We start from the raw sequence: 25,065 nt of genomic DNA, 5'->3' as shown, positions 1-25,065 counted from the left end.
ACAGGAAAAAACCTCTGGAGAAACCACAGGAGGTTTAAAAACATAATTTACTAGTTCTAATATCAAGAGGACTAGTTTCCACGATATCCAAAATAATTAACAATTTAAAAAGAACGAAAATACTTCATTTTAAATAAATAAGTAGATTTGTTAGTGTCAATATCTGAGGAAGGATCTTCTGAATCAGATAGATCCTCATCAGAGGAGGATAATTCATTATGTTGTCGGTCATTAAAAATTTCATCAACCTTATGAGAAGTTTTAAAAGACCTTATATTAATTAGAAGGCAGAATAGCAGACAAAACCTTCTGAATAGAATCAGTAACAAATTTTTTAAATTTCATAGGTATAACATGTACATTAAAAGTTGAAGGAACAACAACAGGCAATGTACTATTTACTGATGGACACAATATCTGCATGTAAAAGTTTATCATGATAACCAATACAAATGACATTCGGAAATATAATGCACTTAGCTTTAGTAGAACCGACATCAGGCAGCAAAGTTCCAACAGATACTTCTGAGGCAGGATCAGATTAAGACATCTTGCAAAATGTAAAATAAAAAACAACATATAAACAGGGTGACCATATTGCCGCTTTAAAAAGGGACACATATGAAAAATACATGTGTCAGGGCTGTTTTCAGGGCTGTTAAAAGAAAAGTTTTGTATAAGAACCCTGACATATGTATTTTTCATATGTGTCCCTTCTTAAAGCGGCAATATGGTCAGCCTACATATAAAGCAAAATTTGTCAATTTCCTTATATGACAGTTTCAGGAATGGGAAAAAAATGCAAATAGCATAGCCCTCTGACATAGAAAAAGGCAAGAGGCAAATAGCAATGGGGTATTAAATTAATGAAAAAATTTGTCCCCAAGTATGACGCACAACGTAACTGAAATTTTTTTGGCGCCAACAACATCCGGAAGTGACACACTCACGTCACTAACAACGCAACCCTGTTTAAGGAACTCTGCGTCAACTACGACGCCGGAAATTACAAACTTGCGTCAACGGACGTACTTTTGCGCCAAAAAATTATTGCGCCAAGAATGACACAATAAAGTCTAGCATTTGGCGCACCCGCGGGCCTAATACTGCCCACAATCTGCAAGAAAAATGTAGTCAATTTTGAAAAAAGACTAAACCCCAGGTAAGAAAAATATTTCTTAAAATGTTAATTTTCCCCAAATATGGAACTGACAGTCTGCACAAGGAAATACATGAACCTGACTCATGGCAAATATAAGTACAATACATCTATTTAGAACTTTATATAAATGCATAAAGTGCCAAACTATAGCTGGGGTGTCTTAAGTAATAAAAAAAAAAAAACATACTTACCGAAAAGACACCCATCCACATAAAGCAGATAGCGAAACCAGTACTGAAACAGTTATCAGTAGAGGTAATGGAATATGAGAGTATATCGTCGATCTGAAAAGGAAGGTAGGAGATGAATCTCTACGACCGATAACAGAGAATCTATTAAATAGATCCCCGTTAGGAAGACCATTGCATTCAATAGGTGATACTCTCTTCACATCCCTCTGACATTCGCTGTACGCTGAGAGGAATCAGGCTTCAAAATGCTGAGAAGCACATGTCAACGTAGGAATCTTAGCACAAACTTACTTCACCACCTCCATTAGTCAATTTTGAAAAAAGACTAAACCCCAGGTAAGAAAAATATTTCTTAAAATGTTAATTTTCCCCAAATATGGAACTGACAGTCTGCACAAGGAAATACATGAACCTGACTCATGGCAAATATAAGTACAATACATCTATTTAGAACTTTATATAAATGCATAAAGTGCCAAACTATAGCTGGGGTGTCTTAAGTAATAAAAAAAAAAAAACATACTTACCGAAAAGACACCCATCCACATAAAGCAGATAGCGAAACCAGTACTGAAACAGTTATCAGTAGAGGTAATGGAATATGAGAGTATATCGTCGATCTGAAAAGGAAGGTAGGAGATGAATCTCTACGACCGATAACAGAGAATCTATTAAATAGATCCCCGTTAGGAAGACCATTGCATTCAATAGGTGATACTCTCTTCACATCCCTCTGACATTCGCTGTACGCTGAGAGGAATCAGGCTTCAAAATGCTGAGAAGCACATGTCAACGTAGGAATCTTAGCACAAACTTACTTCACTACCTCCATAGGAGGCAAACTTTGTAAAACTGAATTGTGGGTGTGGTGAGGGGTGTATTTATAGGCATTTGAGGTTTGGGAAACTTTGCCCCTCCTGGTAGGATTGTATATCCCATACGTCACTAGCTCATGGACTCTTGCCAATTACATGAAAGAAATTAGAGTTTGCGAGTTTTTTGTAATAAGGAGAATAAAGATTCTTTGTCTCTTTGAAGGATCCTCATTAATAGGTCTAGATAATAATAATTTAGCATAATTTGTGCTAGATATATAGTGTATTTTCCTCTATTCAAATATATCTCCAAAATGATACGTAGACCTATGTTTGGGTCATTCTTTTATTATATGTGTTATGCCACTGCATGTTAAAAGTATGATGAAATTGTATAAAATATACTATTTGTAACAAAAAATAACAATTTGTGAGTCCTAATATTAGAAACAGTAGCGATACACCTTAAAAGTCACTATGAAGTAAAAAGAGGTGGAGTTTAGTTAAAAGAATGACTCAGATAATGATTGAGAGCCCTGATGAAGCCCTTGTCTCAAAGGATTATGGGTGAAACACGCGTTGGCTGTTTGTTTAAATGAGATACAACCAAATGCGTTCCTGAAGGAGTCAAGCTATAATAATTCCAAATCAGATTATATCTGCTAAAGTCACAGAAAGTGAAAAGCAAGTAGCAGCGTACAGCATTGCACAGCATCGTACAACTTTTGTGAGTATTGCCAGGACGGACGCAGAGGATGGTAAAGCACCGCAGTCTGGTTTAAGGAGGTGCGAACCACTAAGCGTTTGGAAGCAGCAGAGGGAGTAAAAGCTTTCAGGTAGGCTGTTTGTATCCTGTCACCACTGAAGCGGGACCGAAGAAGCCAAGTTGCGGAAGGTAACATTTCCTGCCAATAACAAGGCTTGTTGCAAACACTTAAAGCACCGAACAGAGGCATGTATACTCACACTAATTGACTTTCTATTGCACTAACTCTGCTTACTTTCTGTTGCTTACGCAACATGCATGTTTAAAGGAACAGATATCTTTGACATACTTGGAATATAACTTCCAGTCGTTGCACATATCAACAGAGACTGTTTCCAATTAACATAACTGGACATTTTCCAATTAGCATGCTTTTTTTGCTTTTTCTGCTTTTTGCTTCAGTATACCAGCGCTGGCCACTATAAGTCTCAAAACAAACTGTTAAAAGGTTGTTTTTTCAGATTTTGATCAGTGGACTAGGCTAAGTTAATTTAGGAGATATATGTGCCATTATATGAGGAAAATGCATTTGGTGTTTTAGGATGATATATGTATGTATGTTAAATGTCTTTTTACTGCACCTGTTTACGCTCTTTCTTTCATGTAATTGGCAAGAGTCCATGAGCTAGTGACGTATGGGATATACAATCCTACCAGGAGGGGCAAAGTTTCCCAAATAATTTAATTATTAAACCCCACTTCCCATATGCCTCTTGCTTTTTCTATGCTCAGAGGCCTATGCTTTTTTTCCCATTCCTGAAACTGCCATATAAGGAAATTGATCATTTTGCTTTATATGTTGTTTTTTCTCTTACATTTGCAAGATGTCTCAATCTGATCCTGTCTCAAAACCACTGTTGGATCCCTGCTGCCTGATAACAGTTCTACCAAAGATAAGTGTATCTGTTGTACGTTAGCAGAGATTATACCTCCAGCTGTAGTATGTAACAGTTGTCATGATAAGCTTTTACATGCAGAGAATGAATCCATCAGTACTAGTACAATGCCTGTTGTTCCTTCAACATTTAATGTACATGATATTCCTGTGAATATAAAAGATTTTATTGCTGATGCAATTCAGAAGGCTTTGTCTGCTATTCCACCTTCTAATAAACGTAAAAGGTTTTTTAAAACTTCTCATAAAGTTGATGAAATTTCAAATGACCGACAATGTAATGAATTATCCTCCTCTGATGAGGATCTATCTGATTCAAAAGATCCTACCTCAGATATTGACACTGACAAATCTACTTATCTCTTTAAGATGGAGTATATTCGTTCCTTGTTAAAAGAGGTGTTGATTACTGTGAATATTGAGGAAACTAGTCCTCTTGATACTAAAACTAGTAAACGTTTAAATTCTGTTTATAAATCTCCTGTGGTTACTCCAGAGGTTTTTCCAGTTCCTGATGCTATTTCTGATATGATTTCAAAGGAATTGAATAGGCATGGTACTTCTTTTATTCCTTCCTCTAGGTTTAAAAAGTTTTATCCTTTGCCAGCAGTTAGATTGGAGTTTTGGGAAAAAATCCCCAAAGTTGATGGGGCTATTTCTACTCTTGCCAAACGTACTACTATTCCTATGGAAGATAGTACTCCTTTTAAGGATCCTTTAAATAGGAAACTTGAATCTTATCTAAGGAAAGCTTATTTATATTCTGGCTATCTTCTCAGGCCTGATATTTCTATGGCTGATGTTCCAGCTGCATCAACTTTTTGGTTGGAAAGCTTGATGCAACAGGAAACAGATCCTGATTTGTCTAGCATTGTTTGTTTGCTTCAACATGCTAATCATTTTATGTGCAATGCAATTTTTTTTTTTTAAATATTTTTTTTTTTGAGGTATATCAAAACATAATATGATATAATTCACACTTAGCAAATTACACAAGTAATCTTTTGCAAGTGACCAGACTATTACAACTTAATCCATGTCCACGTTATACCCCATTAAAGTACACAAAAATTAGAATGAACCAAACCTAGTGGACCACAAATTGTAATGGTACACAACATAATAACATAACATAGCAATAAAACCTCAAATGATTCCAAAACAGCATCATATAATGACTATCTAGAATAAATGAACAAAAGTTCACTTTTAAGAACATTATTATAGGGGATAGGTAATATTTTTTTTTAAAAAAAATTAGATAAACGTACAATGATTTCTATATAAAAATTAGCAGGTGCTATAGAAATATAGGATAGAGTAAGTTTGAATAAGTAATATATCATAATACCTAGGAGTTTTGCCTGAAATATTCTTTGAGGGTAGAAACTACATTAACCCCTTAATGACCACAGCACTTTTCCATTTTTTGTCCGTTTGGGACCAAGGCTATTTTTACATTTCTGCGGTGTTTGTGTTTAGCTGTAATTTTCCTCTTACTCATTTACTGTACCCACACATATTATATACCGTTTTTCTCGCCATTAAATGGACTTTCTAAAAATACCATTATTTTCATCATATCTTATAATTTACTATATAAAAAATTATAAAATATGAGGAAAAAATGAAAAAAAACACACTTTTTCTAACTTTGACCCCCAAAATCTGCTACACATCTACAACCACCAAAAAACACCCATGCTAAATAGTTTCTAAATTTTGTCCTGAGTTTAGAAATACCCAATGTTTACATCTTCTTTGCTTTTTTTGTAAGTTATAGGGCCATAAATACAAATAGCACTTTGCTATTTCCAAACCATTATTTTTCAAAATTAGCGCTAGTTACATTAGAACACTAATATCTTTCAGGAATCTCTGAATATCCATTGACATGTATATATATATTTTTTTTTAGTAGACATCCCAAAGTATTGATCTAGGCCCATTTTGATATATTTCATGCCACTATTTCACCGCCAAATGCGATTAAATACAAAAAATTGTTCACTTTTTCACTAATTTTTTCACAATCTTTTGGTTTCTCACTGAAATTATTTACAAACAGCTTGTGCAATTATGGCTTAAATTATTGTAAATTATTCTCTGGGATCCCCTTTGTTCAGAAATAGCAGACATATATGGCTTTGGCATTGTTTTTTGGTAATTAGAAGGCTGCTAAATGCCACTGCGCACTACACGTGTATTATGCCCAGCAGTGAAGGGGTTAATTAGAGAGCATGTAGGGAAGCTTTTAGGGGTAATTTTAGCTTTAGTGTAGTGTAGTAGACAACCCAAAGTATTGATCTAGGCCAATTTTGGTATATTTCATGCCACCATTTCTCCGCCAAATGCGATCAAATTAAAAAAAACGTTACATTTTTCACAATTTTAGGTTTCTCACTGAAATCATTTACAAACAGCTTATGCAATTATGGCACAAATGGTTGTAAATGCTTCTCTGGGATCCCCTTTATTCAGAAATAGCAGACATATATGGCTTTGGCGTTGCTTTGTGGTAATAAGAAGGCCGCCAAATGCCGATGCGCATCACACTTATATTATGGCTAGCAGTGATGGGGTTAATTATGTAGCTTGTAGGGAGCTTGCAGGGTTAATTTTAGCTTTAGTGTAGAGCTCAGCCTCCCACCTAAAACATCAGATCCCCTGATCCCTCCCAAACAGCTCTCTTCCCTCCCCCACCCCACAATTATCCCCGCCATCTTAAGTACTGGCAGAAACTCTGCCAGTACTAAAATAAAAGCTATATTTGGGCTTTTTTTTTTGGCATATTTACATATGCTGCTGTGTAGGATCCCCCCTTAGCCCCTAACCTCACTGATCCCCCACCAAGCAGCTTTCTAACCCTCCCCCTCTGCCTTAATGGGCGCCATCTTGGGTACTGGCAGCTGTCTGCCAGTACCCAGTTTAGTAAAAAAAAGTATGATTTTTGAGGTTTTTTTTGCCCTTTTCTGTAGTGTAGCTTTCCCCCCCCCCCCCAAGACCAACCCCCCACCCCTTCAGGAACCCTTAGATTATTATTATTATTTTTTTATGTTTTTTTTTTAACTTTTCTTAACCTTTTTTTTCTGCAGTGTAGCGGTTCCCTCCCGCTCCCACCCCGTGCACGCGCCCGCCCCCCGCCCCCCGTGCACGCGCGCGCTCCCGTGCGCGCCCCCGTATGTCCCGTACCCGATCCCGCCCCCCTCCACTCCACCCGGCACATCGATGGCCGCCAACCCGCCTCCCAGACTTGCTCCCACCCACCAACGATACCGGCCACCGATGTCCGGTGCAGAGAGGGCCACAGAGTGGCTCTCTCTGCATCGGATGGCCAAGGGGGGTTATTGCAGGATGCCTCGATATCGAGGCATCACTGAAATAACCGGAAAGCAGCTGGAAGCGAGCAGGATCGCTTCCAGCTGCTTTCCAGACCAAGGGACGTACGCCACACGTCCTCGGTCATTAACTGCATTTTTTTTGAGGACGTGTGGCGTACGTCCTTGGTCATTAAGGGGTTAATCTAGCAGACTACAGTAACACAACCAGTGTTGTCTCTATGATTTATGCGTTATCAACTTATAAGTGGTTACTCTATGCACCTGTCTAAGGTCTTGTAGTACCTAGATTTCTTACTGGAAACCTATGCTTCTTAAAATGAAATCACATACTTGGAGTTTGGGGAAAAGGTTTAATGGAATCTGTGTTTCTCTGTTTACTCAGTAAACAGATCTAAATGTAAATGTGGGGGGATGGATCTAATAATAGAAGGAACCGAAGAAAGGGGCAACCTTTGTACTATAGGGTCATCTCTGATACAAAAAAACAGGATGTAAATGTCTGTAACTTCTCTGTGGAGAGTAGGAATACACATGGGCCTCCCGCAAACATGGAGGATGAATTGTGATGCTATTTTTGATATCATCAAAATTGATGTTTAATATATGTCTTTAGCTATTTTAGCTAGAAGAGCTTTGTGGCTCAAATATTGGAATTCTGACATGGTATCTATAAGTCTATATATCTATAAGTCTAGATTACTATCTCTTTCATTCCAAGGTAACAATTTATTTGCTTCTCAGTTAGATTCAATTATTTCAACTGTCCCTGGGGGGGGGGGGGTTACCTCAAGATAAAAGATTTAAGGGTAAATCTAAAGCTTCTAATAATTTTTGTTCTCTTTGACAGAATAAGGAACAGAAAGCCAATCCTTCCCCAAAAGAATCTGGTTCCAATTGGAAACCTTCTTCAAGTTGGAATAAATCCAAGTCTTTTAAGAAACCAAAGCCAACCCTCAAGTCTGCATGATGGTGTGGCCCTCATTCCAGCTCAGCTGGTGGGGGGCAGATTAAAATTTTTCCAAAACATTTGGGCAGATTATGTCCAAAATCATTGTATTCAGATTATTGTCTCTCAAGGGTATCGAATAGGATTCAGAGTAAGACCTCCTGTGAGATTTTTTTCTCTCACATGTTCCAGCAAATCCAGTGAAGGCTCAGGCTTTTCTGAAGTGTGTTTCAGGTCTAGAGCTTTCAGGGGTAATCATACCAGTTCCGTTTCAGGAACAGGGTCTGGGGTTTTATTCAAATCTATTCTTCAAATATACCAACCCTAATTCTTGGGGACTTCAACATTCCTATTGACAACCCATCTGCCCCTGCTGCCTCTAAATTTCTTTCACTAACATCCTCCTTCAGTCTCTCACAATCCACCCTACTCCCGATTCACTGTGATGGACACTACATCGACCTGGTATTTTCCTACCTCTGCTCTATATCTGACACCACCTGTCGCCCTTTTCCAATTTCAGACCATCACCTGGTCACCTATAATATTAATGCAAAAGCTAAACCTACTTCTCCATCCCGCCCCCACACCTGCAGAAATACACATGCTGTGGACCCGCTCCAATTTTCAAAAATCATTCAAAATCTCCTCCCTTACACTTCCATTATAACCTGCCCTGATCTCGCTACAGCCCGCTATAACAAAATTCTCTCCTCTGCACTAGACACACTTGCCCCTCCCCAGCTGCGCAAAACACCACGCAGTCAGTTACAGCTCTGGCATGCTCAGCAAACACGCTATTTGCAAAAATGCTCTCATACTGCTGAGCGTGTCTGGAGGAAAACTCACTCTGAACCTGATTTCATACACTATAAGTTTTTTCTTCATTTATACACTTCTGCCCTTCACTTAGCCAAGCAAACCTACTTCTCTTCTCTCATATCTACTCTTTCCTCAAACCCTAAATGACTCTTTTACACTTTTAACTCTCTCCTCTACCCACCTGCTCCACCACCCCCGTCTGTCTTTAGTGCTCAAGCCCTGGCAGACTACTTTTTAAACAAAACACGTACTATCCGAAGAAACATCCCAACACCAACCTGCAATATTCCAACAACATGCCCAATTACTCCCTCTGCCACCCTCTCTATCTTCCATCCAGCCACTGAGAATGAAGTTTCTTCCTTACTATCTTCCTCACTACCTGCCCACTTGACCCTATCCCTTCCCATCTAATACCCTCCCTATCTTCCACCCTCACTCCTGCTCTTACCCACATCTTCAACCTATCTCTCTCTACCAGCTCATTCCCATCTTCTTTCAAACACGCAAAAGTCACTCCCATACGCAAAAAACCCTCCCTCGACCCTAATTCTCCTGAAAGCTACCGCCCCATATCACTGCTTCCACTAACATCAAAACTCCTTGAAAAACTAGTTTACAATCGCCTAACCCACTTCCAGTCCACCAACTCCTTGCTTGACCCACTGCAATCCGGATTCCGCCCAAAACACTCAACTGAGACTGCCCTTAACAAGGTTACAAATATTCTTCTCTCTGCAAAAAATATTGGCCACTACTCTATACTCATCTTACTCGACCTCTCAGCTGCCTTCGACACAGTTGACCACCCCCTCCTCCTACAGACCCTTAGCTCTTTTGGCCTCTGTGACACTGCTCTTTCCTGGATTCACTCCTATCTTTCTCATAGGTCTTTTTCTGTGTCATTTGCCGGCAACTCCTCCTCTCCTATGCCTCTGTCTGTTGGAGTACCTCAAGGATCTGTTCTGGGTCCTCTACTCTTCTCCATCTATACTTCTTCGCTGGGTAAACTCGTCAACAGTTATGGCTTCAAATATCACCTCTATGCTGATGACACCCAGATCTATCTCTCCACCCCTGATCTCTCTCCCTCTGTCCTTTCTCATGTCAGCGGCTGCTTATCTGGTATTTCTTCCTGGGTGGCCTCTCACCACCTAAAGATTAACATGTCCAAGACTGAGCTCCTTCTTATCCCCCACTCAAGCTCTAAACCGACTTCTGACTTCTCTATGCCTGTTGACAGCATCACCATTTCCCCATCGCCCCAAGTCCGCTGCCTCAGAGTCACACTTGACTCAAATCTATCCTTCGTCCCCCATATTGAATCGCTTTCTACATAGCGCCGCAACCATCTACACAATATTTCCAAAATTCGCCACCACAAAGCAAATAATCCAATCCCTTGTTATCTCCCGACTTGACTACTGCAAAAACCTACTCGCTGGCCTTCCTCTTTACCACTAATTTCTGCGGAACATATCCCAGGTGTAGACAATTGGGAAGCGGATTATCTCAGCCATCAGACTTTACATCCGGGGGAGTGGTCTCTCCATCCAGACGTGATTTTTCAGAATGTTCAGATGTGGGGTCTTCCAGAAATAGATCTGATGGCTTCCCAGCTAAACAAGAAACTTCCCAGGTACTTGTCTAGGTACAGGGATCCTCAGGCGGAGTCGGTGGATGCATTAGCAGTTCCTTGGTTTTACCAACCTGCTTATATCTTTCCGCCTCTAGTTCTTCTTCCAAGAGTGATCTCCAAGATCATCATGGAACAATCATTTGTGTTTCTGGTAGCACCAGCATGGTCTCACAGTTTTTGGATGTCCAGTTGTCAACCTTGGCCACTTCCTTTAAGACCAGACCTTCTGTCTCAAGGACCATTTTTCCATCAGGATCTCAAATTGTTAAATTTGAAGGTATGGAAATTGAACTCTTAGTGCTTAGTTATAGAGGTTCGTAAATCTGTATCTAGGAAGATTTATTATTGAGTTTGAAAGACTTATATTTCATGGTGTTCTCATAAATTCTCCTGGCATTCTTTTAGAATTCCTAGAATTTTACAGTTCCTTCAGGATGATTTGGATAAAGGTTTGTCTACAAGTTTCTTGAAGGGACAAATCTCTGCTCTTTCTATTTTATTTCACAGAAAGATTGCTAAGCTTCCTGATATTCACTGTTTTGTACAGGCTTTGGTTCATATCAAGCCTGTCATTAAATCAATTTCTCCTCCTTGGAGTCTTAATTTGGCTTTGAAGGCTTTACAGGCTCCTCCTTTTGAGCCTATGCATTCTTTGGATATTAAACTACTTTCTTGGAAAGTGTTGTACCTTTTGGCTATCTCTTCGGCTAGAAGAGTTTCCAAATTATCTGCTCTTTCTTGTGAGTCTCCTTTTCAGATATTCGATCAGGATAAGGCAGTTTTGTGGACTTCATTTAAATTTTTGCCTAAAGTTGTGAATTTTAACAACATTAATAGGGAAATTGTTGTTCCCTCTTTGTGTCCTAATCCTAAGAATTCTTTGGAGAGATCTTTACATTCTCTGGATGTTGTAAAAACTTTGAAATATTATGTTGAAGCTACTAAAGATTTCAGGAAGACTTCTAGTCTATTTGTTGTCTTTTCTGGTTCTAGGAAAGGTCAGAAAGCTTCTGCCGTTTACTTGGCATCCTGGTTAAAGCTTTTGATTCATCAGGCTTATTTGGAGTCGGGTCAGCCCCGACTCAGAGAATCACAGCTCATTCTAATAGATCAGTTTCGGCTTCATGGGCTTTTAAGAATGAAGCTTCAGTTGATCAGATTTGCAAAAGCAGCAACTTGGTCTTCTTTGCATACATTTACTAAATTCTACCGTTTTGATGTATTTGCCTCTTGGGAAGCAGTTTTTGGTAGAAAAGTTCTTCAGGAAAGCTGTTTCAGTTTGATTCCTATGCTTGTTTTACGTTTTTTCTTTTCAATTATGAGAAAACCTTTTTTTTTTGGACGTGGATTTAATTTTTTCAGCGGAAAATTGCTGTTTTTATTTTATTCCTCCCTCTCTAGTGACTCTTCTGTCGAGTTCCATATCTTGGGTATTTCTATCCCATACGTCACTAGCTCATGGACTCTTGCCAATTACATGTAAGAAAACATAACTGATGCAAGAACTTACCTGATAAATTAATTTCTTTCATATTGGCAAGAGTCCATGAGACCCAACCTTTTTATGGTGGTTATGTTTTTTTGTATAAAGCACAATTATATTTCCAGTTCCTTTTTTGATGCTTTCTACTCCTTTTTCTATCACCCCACTACTTGGCTATTTGATAAACTGAATTGTGGGTGTGGTGAGGGGTGTATTTATAGACATTTTGAGGTTTGGGAAACTTTGCCCCTCCTGGTAGGATTGTATATCCCATACGTCACTAGCTCATGGACTCTTGCCAATATGAAAGAAATTAATTTATCAGTTAAGTTCTTACATAAATTATGTTTTTTCTCAATTCAGGAGTTTGGAACTGTATAAATAAAAGTGTTTTTTTTTATATAATAAAAGAGTGCTGTATTCCCTGTCTTTTAAAAGATTCTCTATGCCATGAGATCCTAAAATACTCTTTTTTCTGAAAGTCCTAATGTAATATATCTTTTTGATAGGTAAAAAAAACAACAATTTATTTGTGTTTAAATGGAGTGATAGCAAAAATGATAAAAATTCTTCGGCATTTTGGGAAAGTTTTTCCCAGAAATTCCTGGGAAAGAAGAGGTTAAAGGGTCATAAAACCTCAAAATTTTACTTTAACTATTCAGATAGAACATACAATTTTAAACAACATTCCAATTTACTTTTATTATCACATTTTCTTTGTTTTGTTATCCTTTGTTGAAAAGCAGGAAGGTAAGTTCAGTAGTGCGCACGTGTCTTCAGCACCATATGGCAGCAATTTTGCAACAATGTTATACATTAGCAAGAGCACTAGATGGCCATGTAGTGTTCCAGACATGTGCACACCACCTATCTAGATATATCTTCAACAAAGCATAACATGAAAATGATGCAAATTTGATAAAAAAAAGTAAATTGGAAACTTTTTTTCAAACTGTATACTCTGAATGATGAAAGAAAATGTTTTGGTTTCATATCCCTTTAAATCTTACTTTTTTAAAATAAATAACCTTAGGTTTCTCCAAAATAACATGATTTTTACAGAAGATGATTTAACATATGATAATTTTGAGAGAAAGATGTTTGAAAGGGTGGAAATTATTATAATTTTTTTTTTCATCTTTTCCCTATCAAAGTAGCTAATATATGTACTGTCTCTCTAAGTCAGCGGTCGCCAACCAGTGGTCCTTGACACCATCAAGCAGGAATGTATAGAATAAATGTACACAAAAAAAATCACAACAATAAAATAGTGATAAAATAAATGTGAAACAAAGGTAAATAAAAGTTCAATAGTAATGGAAGGATATGTCCGTTCCTGAAAGAACTTTCTGATGTCTTCAATCTTCAATGGTGGTTCTGGCTGGTTCTGGTTGACTCTGGACAGTATGTCTTGACTGTTTTCCTTTGGGATCCCTTTACACTATTGTTAACTGAGCATTTGTGACGTATTTTAACATTTTAAATAAATATTTTTACCCGATCATGCTGTGGGATACTGTTTGCCTACCAGTATAAAGTAGGTGTGTGCATCATATAGAGCTTGTGTGAGCTCAAACAAATGTGAGTAATCATTCGTCTCATCATTATATCTCTCCCAGTGGGTTTACAGTGTTACACTATTTTGTGTTTCCTCTCTTCTCTCATTTGAGGACCCATTGAAGATTCAAGACATTAGAAAGTTCTTTCACTGCTATTGAACTTTTATTTACCTTTGTTTCACATTTATTTTATTACCATCAAGCAGGAATTAATCTCCTCTGATTGTGTCACCCCGTCGCGCCGCAACTCCCTACAGTGCCTGGACATCAGTGAAAATCAACGGAGGAGTTAAATTACAATCTCCCTACGCACGTTGCGTAGTACTGCCCACATTGCATAGCTAGATTGTATTTTTAACTCCTCCCGCCCGGCACGCTGCTCAGAGGAAGATGCTTCCATTCTAAAGCCAGCAGAGGTTGGTATAGTCTTGGCTTTAAAAAGTTAGTTTAAAGGACCAGTAAACACAGTAGATTTGCATAATCAACAAATGCAAGATAACAAGAAAATACAATAGCATTAATTTCAAATGAGTAGTAGATTTTTTTCTAACACATTTTAAAGTTATATATCCACTCCCCCTGCACCATGTGATAGCGATCAGCCAATCACAAATGCATATACGTATAATCTTTGAATTCTTGCAAATGCTCAGAAGGAGCTGGTGACTCAACAAGTGTAAATATAAAAGTATGTGCACATTTTTTTTTAATGGAAGTAAATTGGAAAGTTGTTTAAAATTACACACTGTATCTGAATCATGAAAATTTAATTTGACCTGAGTGTCCCTTTAAAGGGCCACTAAACCCAAAATCTTTCTTTCAGAATTCAGATAGAACATACAAATTTAAACAACATTACAATTTACTTATATTATTTATTTTGCTTCATTTTTTTTCTATCCTTATTTGAAGAAAAAGAAATGCACATGGGTGAGCCAATCACATGAGGCTTCCATGTGCAGCAACCAATCAGCAGCTTCTGAGCATATCTAGATATGCTTTTCAGCTAAGAATATCAAGAGAATAAAACAAATTAGATAATAGAAGTAAATTAGAAATATGTTTAAAAATGCATTCTCTTTCTAAATCATAAAAGAAAAAATGTGGGTTTCATGTCCCTTTAAGTATATAAAAAAAGAAAATCTTAAAAAGAAAATGTCTCTCTTAAATTTCATTTATTTTCTTCTCTTTACCTGTCTCTTTGTAGTAGTTTTCCTAATTCCTTCAGATGGACTTACATCACTATTTGTCTTTCTCCCCTCCATCTTCTTTTTTTATTAAACATTAATTATTTTTCATTCTAATAATGTTCCTGCGCACAAAGCCATTCTACCTGAATTCTAGTTTTTGCCATCCAGCAGATCAGCCATATCTCATCAGTATTATAGTAATTGCCAGTAACATCAGTCGTGGTTAGCTCACATCCATATTGAGAGCTTTCTGATATAAACTTAATATATGACTCCAATATCTGTCCATGATCATATGTAGTTTTGAATAATTCCTAACTGGGGAGGTAACTTGGAAGTCTTATGGTGCTTTTAAACATAATTATTTCATCCCCCCCGGTTTCTGGCTCTCTGCTTCCGGCTCAACAGTTGGCACTCACCCTTCATCTGTCATTTGGAAGTATTCTCTCAGTTCTATCATTCAGTTAGTTAATTCTTAAAAATGTTTAAAAATATACATAATGTAAAGTTATGTACAGTATGTGTATGAATGTCATATATATATATATATATATATATATATATATATATATATATATATATATTGCATATTAAGAATTTCTGGGGGCAAGCGGGGATACTTGCTTAGATGTACTAATTTCCTATGCAAATATTTACATTGATTTAATTTTGAGACATGGAGGATTTTAATTTCAGTTTTTTATCTCCCCCCCCATAATTTTAATGAATTTTGGTTTAACCATGAAAATAGCTTTTCCAATGCAGCAATCAGAAATCTATCTCCTACTGATGAGTTCTAAAAAGAACGAAACAGGCTTGTATAGTGAGTGATTTCTGGTTTGCTGTCATATTCCTGTTTAAAAGGATCGCTGTGTTAAAACAGTATTTTGAAGCAAAAAAACTGAGAATTTGCATACCTAATTTGCATATTTTACCCACAATTCTCTTGTGCTTTGCATATTAAGAATTTCTGGGGGCAAGCGGGGATACTTGCTTAGATGTACTAATTTCCTATGCAAATATTTACATTGATTTAATTTTGAGACATGGAGGATTTTAATTTCAGTTTTTTATCTCCCCCCCCCATAATTTTAATGAATTTTGGTTTAACCATGAAAATAGCTTTTCCAATGCAGCAATCAGAAATCTATCTCCTACTGATGAGTTCTAAAAAGAACGAAACAGGCTTGTATAGTGAGTGATTTCTGGTTTGCTGTCATATTCCTGTTTAAAAGGATCGCTGTGTTAAAACAGTATTTTGAAGCAAAAAAACTGAGAATTTGAATACCTAATTTGCATATCTTACCCACAATTCTCTTGTGCTTTGCATATTAAGAATTTCTGGGGGCAAGCGGGGATACTTGCTTAGATGTACTTATTTCCTATGCAAATATTTACATTGATTTAATTTTGAGACATGGAGGATTTTAATTTCAGTTTTTTATCTCCCCCCCCATAATTTTAATGAATTTTGGTTTAACCATGAAAATAGCTTTTCCAATGCAGCAATCAGAAATCTATCTCCTACTGATGAGTTCTAAAAAGAACGAAACAGGCTTGTATAGTGAGTGATTTCTGGTTTGCTGTCATATTCCTGTTTAAAAGGATCGCTGTGTTAAAACAGTATTTTGAAGCAAAAAAACTGAGAATTTGCATACCTAATTTGCATATCTTACCCACAATTCTCTTGTGCTTTGCATATTAAGAATTTCTGGGGGCAAGCGGGGATACTTGCTTAGATGTACTAATTTCCTATGCAAATATTTACATTGATTTAATTTTGAGACATGGAGGATTTTAATTTCAGTTTTTTATCTCCCCCCCCATAATTTTAATGAATTTTGGTTTAACCATGAAAATAGCTTTTCCAATGCAGCAATCAGAAATCTATCTCCTACTGATGAGTTCTAAAAAGAACGAAACAGGCTTGTATAGTGAGTGATTTCTGGTTTGCTGTCATATTCCTGTTTAAAAGGATCGCTGTGTTAAAACAGTATTTTGAAGCAAAAAAACTGAGAATTTGCATACCTAATTTGCATATCTTACCCACAATTCTCTTGTGCTTTGCATATTAAGAATTTCTGGGGGCAAGCGGGGATACTTGCTTAGATGTACTAATTTCCTATGCAAATATTTACATTGATTTAATTTTGAAACATGGAGGATTTTAATTTCAGTTTTTTATCTCCCCCCCCATAATTTTAATGAATTTTGGTTTAACCATGAAAATAGCTTTTCCAATGCAGCAATCAGAAATCTATCTCCTACTGATGAGTTCTAAAAAGAACAAAACAGGCTTGTATAGTGAGTGATTTCTGGTTTGCTGTCATATTCCTGTTTAAAAGGATCGCTGTGTTAAAACAGTATTTTGAAGCAAAAAAACTGAGAATTTGCATACCTAATTTGCATATCTTACCCACAATTCTCTTGTGCTTTGCATATTAAGAATTTCTGGGGGCAAGCGGGGATACTTGCTTAGATGTACTAATTTCCTATGCAAATATTTACATTGATTTATATATATATATATATATATATATATATATATATACACACACACACACATTATAGAGGTGTGTACCTTTTTTTTTTTTTTAAATCTCGTTAGTTGTCCACGGGATTCAAAATTCTGAGTTTAGTGGTCCCTGAGGTCCGAAAGGTTGGCGACCCCTGCTCTAAGCAGTGTATACCTTGGCTATGAATCTTTCTTTTAAAATTTTTCCATAAACATAGTTCATCATTGTACGCTAGTTATGCACCTAGAGGATTATTTTACCATACATAGTGGCATTTAAAAAAATCCATAAAGATGTTAGCATAGCTGGGTGCAAACTTAGTTCCAATGGATTTGCTACAAACTTGTAGAAAATGTTTATTATTGAACCAGAAATAGTTATAATGTAGTATCTAGTTAATAGCTGTTCATAGGCCTTGTAGGACATTTAAGAAGAAAATGACCAGCCTTTCGCAAGAAAAACACAGGTTCAGATATCTGTATTTGGTTTTGATCCTTGATAGCTCCAATCTGCATAGACTCTTCTTACAAAAATGTTTCAGAAGAATAAGCAGGCACTGAAGTAGGATAAGCTTGGGATGGTAATGAAAACTGTGAAGTAAGCCTCTCCAGCTGTATTGTACCTCCTATCAATATGGATGACTAAAGAGATCATGCATTCCATAACTGCTGCAGGATCCATGAAGATGGAGCCGCCTAGAAGAAGACCTTCACCGCCGGACTTCAGGAATGGTGAGTAACTATTTCAGGGTTAGACATAGGTTATGTTTTTTTGGGGGTGGATTTTTTTTTTTAGATTAGGGATTTTTTATTTTTTAATGGGCACTAAAGAGCTGATTGTCCTTTTAATGGCAATGCCCATACAAAAGCCCCTTTAGGGGTAATGGGTAGCTAAAGTTTATTTAAACTTAGTTTTTTTTTATTTTGGGGGGTTGGTTGGGTGGGGAGGTGTCTACTGTTAGGGGGGATTTAGTCTTTTTTGAACGTAAAAGGGCTGTTTAACTTAGGGCAATACCCTACAAAAGGCCCTTTTAAGGGTTATTGTTAGTTTGTTAGATTAGGGGAGTTGTTTTGGGATGGCTTTTTTGTTTTTATAGGGGTATTATATTAGGTTTAATTTTTATTATTTTGGATAATTTCGTTTATTATTTTTTGTATCCTTTTGTAATTGTGTTGTTTTTTGTAATGTTATTTTTTTTTTTTTTTCGTAGTGTTAGTATTTTTTAATTTTGTAATTTAGTTTTTTTTTATTTTTAGTTAATTTTATTTTTAAAAATAGTTATGTTAGGTTTTTGATATTTTTTCTTAGTTTTTTTTGTTTCACAGGTAAGTTTTTATTTATTTTATGACAGTTATATTGTAACTTTAATTTAAAGTTAGGGGGGGCGTTAGGTTTAGAGGTTAATAGTTTAATTCAGTGTGTCGCAGTGTGGGGGGCCGGTGGTTTAGGGGTTAATAGGTTTATTTTAATATTTGCGATGTGGGGGGCGTTGTTTTAGGGGTTGTTAGCTTTATTATAGTAGTTGTAATGTGGGGGGCTGGCAGTTTAGGGGTTAATAGGTTTATTTAGGTGCTAGCAATGCAGGGGGCAGTGGTTAAGGGGTTAATATCTTTATTTAATGTCGGCGATGTCGGGGGGCGGCAGATTAGGGGTATTTAGACTAGGGGTTTATGTTAGGTTTTTACGTAATGTTCTTGTCCCCATAGACATCAATGGGGATTGCGTTATAGCGATCGCCATTCCGCAATCACAGGTGTTATTTTTTTCTAACAATTTTTCTCCATTTATGTGTATGGGGGGAAAAGTGCACTAGCATGTCAAGTCAGGTCTTGGCTTTTGGGCGGTATGGAGCTTAACGCACCATAACGCACAACACAAGAAGGTTTTTTGTTAACGTGTAATGGCAGCGCTATGGAAAGTGCAGTACAGCAAAATTTTAGCATTATTTACGTGCCAGTTTAGCACACAACTTAGTCCATGGCAGCTTGAGCAGAGGAAATGTAATGAGAATCAACAAATAATATGCTCATAGCATCTACAAAGGAGTCCCAACTATGAAGTACTTTTTTTATTCTTTTTGAATCAAATTCCCATATTTAGGGATAAACTGATAACAAGGCTATCTGAGTATGAAACATAATCTGTAGCATAAGACCCAGGATAAGCAGAGAACACAATTTGGCAGGCAGTGACAAAAGGTCTATCACCACAAAATCTCTTTGGTAACAGCCAATTTGGCTCAGAAAAAAAAATCAAATTTCATGTATGCAGCATTGCAGGGTTACCAGACTAACTAGGCCCCTCAGCAGTAGATGGGGTAGTAGCAGACCCCACAGCAGCCTGTGACTGAGCCTGAAGTCCCTCTTCCCTCTTTAGCAAAGTTAATTTATGATGCTTGCAACTCTTGAATAGAGTGGGACAGAGCTGAAAGTTGCTAGGTTAAGGTTATGGGAGGTAACTCTCATCTGTCTGGGAGACTTGCAGGTTCTGCTCTTCTTATAGAATTCAGTGATTTCAGCAGGAGAATCTTTGATCATCAGGCCCATAGGGGCCTATCTATCAAGCTCCGAAAGGAGCTTGACGGCCCATGTTTCACAAAGACCGCTGCTCCATAACCTGTCCGCCTGCTCCAAGCAGGCGACAGGAATCGCCACAATTCAACCCGATCGAGTATGATCGGGTTGATTGACACCTCCCTGCTGGCGGCCGATTGGCTGCAAGTCAGCAGGGGGCGGTGCTGCACCAGCAGCTCTTGTGAGCTGCTGGTGCAATGCTGAATACGGAGAGTGTATTGCTCTCCGCATTCAGCAAGGTCTTGCGGACCTGATCCGCACTGTCGGATCAGGTCCGCAAGACCTTTGTTAAATAGGGGCCATAGTGTGGATTGTTTAAAGAAGCATGTGCTCTAAACGTAACGCACTCCTCTATAGCAAAATCCCTCATTGCAACAAGCATAGTGCACACCCACACTGTCAATTGAGCTAAACCTCTTCATTGTAGCATGGCCCCCGGGCTTCAACTGTATCTAATGTATTCTTCATAGCACAACCTTGGAAATCAAGCAAATTTATGACTTCTGTTGGTGCAAAGGTACGTTTTTAAAGACCTTATATTGTTGAATGCAATCCAGGAAATGTTGTAGAATAATATGTATGTACTTATAGCCCTTTCGTATAATTTTAGCTGTGTAGCATACAAAAATATCTTCTGCTACCTGTCCACCTAAAATTTTAATTTTGGACCCCCTAAATAAAGAAAATTTTAGCCTCAATCAAGCAGAACAAATTAGCATTTTGCATTAAAATTATTAAGATTTAAGTTCTTGTGTATGCTTAGTAGAAATCTTAAAAATATGACTGTGGATAATCAAGACTAATTAGACATGCATTTCGGCAGAATATTGGTCCATTTGTACCTTCGTGGCACACAGAGGGGACGAATGGAAATGGAACTGAAGTTGGTAAGTAACAAAATGTTTGCATGCCTATTAGTGTGATTCCTTTAGTTTTTCGTTTGGAACTTTCAGCTCCAAAAAAGGGGCAGGGAACGGAACACAGGAGATGGGAAGGAGCTGAGATACTATGACAAAATAGCTCCTTCATTTCAAGTGATGTACCATTTATGTGTACAACTTTCCCTGTCCAATCCGGACAGAGCATCACTAAATGATTAATGTGAGGGCCAGCAAATCAGGCAACAGGCTTGTCCAATCCACTGTTAACCCTGCATAGGGAAGTGTTAGTCTAGTGATCATCAGCCATCTTATAGTCATTTCTATTTTAGGTTTTGAGCAGTGTTGTAGTGTTCCTATCTTAGCTAGCTATGTTGTTATTTTTTGCTTGCTTTTTTGGGGGTGCAAAACAACCTAGAATTAAACTTTAACAGTTTGTGTGCAGAAAAACTCTTCTATCTAATTGCAGTCAGTTAAACTTTGATTTAAAAGCTGCATGTAAACTTTTGCTGTGTGGCCAGCCATAGCCTGCGATTATACTGGCTTGATTGCTTGCTTTTTTGGGAGTGCAAATAAAAGTAGAATTACACTTTAACTGTGTTAACAGCATGTTTAATTTATTAATAATTTTATTGCAGTGGTGGCATAGCCTGTGACTGATAGACAGTCCTGCTAGGTTTTTGGGGGTGTAAAAAAAAGCTTGTGTAAAACTTTAACCCTTTGTGTGCAGAAACATTTCTATTTTTTTGGCGCTAACTGCATGCTTAGTTTATTAAAATCTAAGTATATTGCTGTGGGGGCATAGCATGTGACAGATAGGTAGGCCTGCTGCCTTAATTTGGGCAAAAACAAATTAAAGGACCAGTCAACACATTAGATTTGCATAATCAACAAATGCAAGATAACAAGACAATGCAATAGCACTTGGTTTGAACTTCAAATGAGTAGTAGATTTTTTTATAACAAATTTCAAAGTTATGTATATTTCCACTCCCCTTGTACCATGTGATAGCAATCAGCCAATCACAAATGCATATACGTATAGTCTGTGAATTCTTGCACATGCTCAGTAGGATCTGGTGACTCAAAAATTGTAAATATAAAAGACTGTGCACATTTTTTTTTAATGGAAGTAAATTGGAAAGTTGTTTAAAATTACATACTGTATCTGAATCATGAAAATGTAATTTAACCTGAGTGTCCCTTTAACTATAAATGGTAACCCCTTGTGTTCTAATTTCCTGCAGTTAGTTTAACTTTAACCTGTAAGTTTAGTTTATTAGTTATATTTCTGTGAGAGCATATCCTGTGACTGATAGGCAGGCCTGCTGCCTTTGTGTGGAATATACATAGTTTGTTAACCCTTTGTGTGCATAATCATTTTGCACATAAATGCATATTTTGTTTTTTATTTAGTTTTCTCTATCTATTGTAAACAAATATTACTATTACCCCTTATCTAATTGACAGCATAATTGCTATGGCAGTGGGGGCAACAACCACTCCCCAATAAAAATGTTTTTTCTTCTATTTAATTATTTAATTCTGTCATCAAATGGTTAGTTGATCAGTGTGTACCATGTTTACGGCTACTACCACCAGTAGTACCAGCAGCGTCACTACCAGTGCAAAGCACAGGTCTACTTTTACTTGTGTAACTGGGACAAGTGGACATTGACGAAATGGCCACCTTACTAAGTGCAAATAGTGTGGCAAAGAGGTTATCCGTAAAATATTGCCGTCACACACCACAAGGCTGTGATATTGAGGGAAGAAGGCAGTCAGCAGAGTCAAGTACCACCGACAGCATCACTTCAATGTGTTCAGCCCACCCTAGAGGATTTTGAGGGGTTTTACTCTAGGGTGATGTCCAGGCAGCAGTAAAAAAAAAACAGAATTTATGCTTACCTGATAAATTACTTTCTCCAACGGTGTGTCCGGTCCACGGCGTCATCCTTACTTGTGGGAATATCTCTTCCCCAACAGGAAATGGCAAAGAGTCCCAGCAAAGCTGGCCATATAGTCCCTCCTAGGCTCCGCCCACTCCAGTCATTCGACCGACGGACAGGAGGAAAAAATAGGAGAAACCATAAGGTGTCGTGGTGACTGTAGTTAGAGAAAATAATTCATCGGACCTGATTAAAAAACCAGGGCGGGCCGTGGACCGGACACACCGTTGGAGAAAGTAATTTATCAGGTAAGCATAAATTCTGTTTTCTTCAACATTGGTGTGTCCGGTCCACGGCGTCATCCTTACTTGTGGGAACCAATACCAAAGCTTTAGGACACGGATGAAGGGAGGGAGCAAATCAGGTTACCTAAACGTAAGGCACCACGGCTTGCAAAACCTTTCTCCCAAAAATAGCCTCCGAAGAAGCAAAAGTATCAAATTTGTAAAATTTGGCAAAAGTGTGCAGTGAAGACCAAGTCGCTGCCTTACATATCTGATCAACAGAAGCCTCGTTCTTGAAGGCCCATGTGGAAGCTACAGCCCTAGTGGAGTGAGCTGTGATTCTTTCAGGAGGCTGCCGTCCGTCAGTCTCATAAGCCAATCGGATGATGCTTTTAAGCCAAAAGGAAAGAGAGGTAGAAGTTGCTTTTTGACCTCTCCTTTTACCAGAATAGACGACAAACAGAGAAGAAGTTTGTCTGAACTCCTTTGTAGCTTCTAAGTAGAATTTTAGAGCATGGACTACATCTAAATTGTGTAGCAAACGTTCTTTCTTTGAAACTGGATTCGGACACAAAGAAGGTACAACTATCTCCTGATTAATATTTTTGTTGGAAACAACCTTTGGTAGAAAACCAGGCTTAGTACGCAAAACAACTTTATCTGAATGGAACACCAGATAGGGTGGAGTACACTGTAGAGCAGATAACTCAGAAACTCTTCTAGCAGAAGAAATAGCAACCAAAAACAAAACTTTCCAAGATAACAACTTAATATCTATGGAATGTAAAGGTTCAAACGGAACCCCTTGAAGAACTGAAAGAACTAGATTTAAACTCCAGGGAGGAGTCAAAGGTCTGTAAACAGGCTTGATCCTAACCAAAGCCTGAACAAATGCTTGAACATCTGGCACAACTGCCAGTCGTTTGTGTAGTAGGACAGATAAAGCAGAAATCTGTCCCTTTAGAGAACTCGCAGATAATCCTTTATCCAAACCTTCTTGTAGAAAGGAAAGAATCCTAGGAATCTTTATCTTATTCCATGGGAATCCCTTGGATTCACACCAGCAGATATATCTTTTCCATATTTTATGGTAAATCTTTCTAGTTACCGGTTTTCTGGCTTGAACCAGAGTATTTATCACGGAATCTGAAAACCCACGCTTTGATAGAATCAAGCGTTCAATCTCCAAGCCGTCAGCTGGAGGGAGACCAGATTTGGATGTTCGAATGGACCCTGAACAAGAAGGTCCTGTCTCAAAGGTAGCTTCCATGGTGGAACCGATGACATATTCACCAGGTCTGCATACCAAGTCCTGCGTGGCCACGCAGGAGCTATCAAGATCACAGAGGCCCTCTCCTGTTTGATCCTGGCTACCAGCCTGGGAATGAGAGGAAATGGTGGAAACACATAAGCTAGGTTGAAGGTCCAAGGCGCTACTAGTGCATCCACTAGAGTCGCCTTGGGATCTCTGGATCTGGACCCGTAGCAAGGAACCTTGAAGTTCTGACGAGACGCCATCAGATCCATATCTGGAATGCCCCATAGTTGCGTCAACTGGGCAAAGATCTCCGGGTGGAGTTCCCACTCCCCCGGATGGAATGTCTGACGACTCAAATAATCCGCTTCCCAGTTTTCCACACCTGGAATGTGGATTGCAGATAGGTGGCAGGAGTGATTCTCCGCCCAATGTATGATTTTGGTCACTTCTTTCATCGCCAGGGAACTCCTTGTTCCCCCCTGATGATTGAGATACACAACAGTCGTCATGTTGTCTGATTGGAATCTTATGAATCTGGCCTTTGCAAGCTGAGGCCAAGCCCTGAGAGCATGGAATATCGCTCTTAGTTCCAGAATGTTTATCGGGAGAAGAGACTCTTCCCGAGACCACAGTCCCTGAGCTTTCAGGGATTCCCAGACCGCGCCCCAGCCCACTAGGCTTGCGTCGGTCGTGACGATCGGTCGGTCATGACGATGACCCACTCTGGACTGCGAAAGCTCATTCCCTGGGATAGGAATTGTGGGTAGAATCGTTCGAATGGTTTCCATCTTGAACGATTGTACTCTGAGAAATTTGTTTAGAATCTTTAAATCCAGGATTGGTCTGAAAGTTCCCTCT

Source organism: Bombina bombina, chromosome 2 (assembly GCF_027579735.1).
Source record: "Bombina bombina isolate aBomBom1 chromosome 2, aBomBom1.pri, whole genome shotgun sequence".
NCBI lineage: Eukaryota > Metazoa > Chordata > Amphibia > Anura > Bombinatoridae > Bombina > Bombina bombina.
Note: the sequence above shows the minus strand (reverse complement) of the source record.